At 33.2% G+C, this 2,628-nt stretch overlaps 1 long non-coding RNA gene across 1 annotated transcript; it reads left to right on the forward strand.

Annotated features, from left to right (window-relative positions):
- The first annotated feature begins 377 nt into the window (after positions 1-377).
- LOC145123718 (uncharacterized) lies at positions 378-1,730 on the forward strand. The gene is made up of 5 exons (XR_013715261.1): positions 378-458; positions 537-687; positions 902-958; positions 1,070-1,151; positions 1,625-1,730. It is a non-coding gene; the product is annotated as an uncharacterized LOC145123718 (long non-coding RNA).
- Positions 1,731-2,628: the final 898 nt, after the last annotated feature.

The following is a 2,628-nucleotide window of genomic DNA, read 5'->3' on the forward strand; positions in this document are numbered from 1 at the left end:
ACTTTACTTGTCTTTTTTAACTTTTCAAAACCCAAAATATTTTATTTGGATGTCATTTATTTTATTTTTTTAAATGTGAAATGTATTAAACTTTTTGAATTTTTTAAACTAAAATATTCATTTTCCTTCAATTTTCCCTAAAAAAAAAACTTGTTGCCGCTTCTCTCCATTTCGTCTTTGTATTTTAAATTTGAAACCTTTCAAATTTTTAGAATTTTTAAACAAAAACATTCATTTCCCCTCCCCAAACAAAAAAAAACTCCTTGCCGCCTCTTGATTTAGTATCCATGCCTATCTCGATCTCCCTCCCCCTCCCATCTTTTATTGCCCTAGAAGAATGCGTCTTAGGCCGTCCATTCTTTCTCCCTACCACCCTATTCTCCTCCATCGCCAAATTTTGGTCGTCGCCACCCTTTAATTTGCAGCGCCTCTATCACCGGCTTTCCCTCCACCTCTGAGTATGCGCCTCTATCACCGGCTGTCCATTTTTGCAGTTTTGTTTGCTTATTTAACAATACACTTTAACCTAATTAAAGGTTTCGTGAGTATGCGACACATCAGACAAAGAAAACACACAACAGTTGCACGCCTCTAGCGATTCCCGATTGTTCGCCACCAATTGCCATCGTCAGAGATCGTCGCACCCAACAACACCGACGACCGTTGCACTCAACAAATTCGATTCAGGTTCGATATTCTTTAGTCCTTTCATGCTTTTGTTCAATTTCATTTTGGCTGCTCTCGGTCACTTCCTCTTTCCCCTGATTTCAGTTGAAATCGAAATCATATGAGTTGTTGTAATCGAAATCTTTGTGATTTTCTTCAATACTTTCCTGCATTCGATTTACTTCATTCGTTTAGATGTATATGTGAAACTGCAATGTTCATAAATGTGCAACAGGGAACAATAATCATAGCATAACTATGCAACAGGCACTACAACACCTGTGTTCATCAGGTAGCCACACAAATCCACGATTCCCCTATTATTCACTTCTATTTTTTCTTCCATAACATGACATGTGATCGATTGATCCTTTCTTTTTTCTTATTTTGCTTTGATACTTAGATTGAAGTCTAGGACAAATTATGATTGAACAGATGGTTCAAAGTGGGGGTGAAGTGGTAGAAGGCATAATTCTGATTTAAAGGTGAGTGATGAAATTGTTATTATTTTCTTTAAGGTCTGATTTAAGTTTTTGCTTGGTATGAAATGCAAAAATTTGAACAGATGGTTCAAAGTTCTTCTTCTGATCTCAAATTGAACTTATTCATGGAATTTAAGATGAAGATTTGGTGATGTTGAGAAGGCATAACAGTTAAGCCTTTTGTTTTTTTAGGGAAAAACATATAGATACGACAACAAATCACATCACTTTTTACAATCTCTTTGTTATGTTTTATTTAGGGTTTGAAAAAGGGTATTCAGAGCTTGATGAAAATGAATAAAATCTGGAATGAAATAGGGCTTTGTTATTTAGGTTTTGGGTTCTAGCTTGACATGTATTTCCTTTTTTTGGTTATACTAAGTCATGGTTTCTGTTTTTTCTTTTGATTATGGAAACCGATGCCTACATCCCTTAATAAACATCTGCCTATCTCATGATTTCTTCAAACTTCACAGGTTTGAGGCGGATGTGAGTTTGTGAGGTGAAACAAAGAGCAACAACAGATACTTGACAAATTGACACTGAGGAAGTTACTAAGCAGGTGATGTACTTTTATCATTCTATCGTTTGTCTTTATTCTTGGTGGTGATCGTCAAGAAACAACATGGATCTGCTAAGTTTTTTATTCTTCTTCTTTTTGTCTATGTCTGTAACAAAACAAAAATTTGTATTATGTTTATTGTTTCTCTAATTTTTTACATTTAGATTGTTTAATGCATCTAAATGTAACATAAATATGTGACTGTCTTTTAGTTGACTTATTCTTAAATGAGCAAATACCCCCTGACTTTTGAAGAGTGATTAAGTTTGGAAGTATCATTTATAGTCTTTACTCTTTATAGCCATAACTTGCTTATATTTGGTCAAATAAACATCTTTTATATGTGCTTGTTTTATTAAATATGCATTACATTTGTGCTCAATTTTAAAAGCCAGACGGTTCGCTAGATTCAAAGAGCTTTACAAATGGAGAAATGCAATATATTTTTGATTAGTCAGGTAGGAACTTAATTGTGCGTATCGTTTTTACCTCTTATTTTTGTTTTACTATTTGAGATATAAAAAGAAATGCAATATATTTTCCAGGTGTCATGAATCCCATTGATGGGTATGTTTGTGTTTTCTAAGTTCATATTTAATATTTTAATATTTTCATTCACGTTTATTTTAATTATGTTGATGTTGTAGTGTGAATTAGAAAAAATTCACCCCAACTTGGATGTACCAATATTTTCTCAAGGTAGTACTACTAACCCTTTACACATATGATATTGGATCCAATAGTTAATCAAATCAGGTTTTAATGTTTTTATTCTCTTTGAATCCCACTTTAGGCAATGTACTTTTGTATTGACTATTAAGCGATAGTCTTATCAACAAGACAAGGAACAGTACCAACAAGATGAAAGTATAGTTATATTTAGTTTTTGCTTTCTTTACCCATGAAACTACACATTTC

The sequence above is a fragment of the Lactuca virosa genome, chromosome 7 (genome assembly GCF_052849685.1).
Source record: "Lactuca virosa cultivar CGN04683 chromosome 7, Lactuca_virosa_CGN04683_v6, whole genome shotgun sequence".
Classification (NCBI taxonomy): Eukaryota; Viridiplantae; Streptophyta; class Magnoliopsida; order Asterales; family Asteraceae; genus Lactuca; species Lactuca virosa.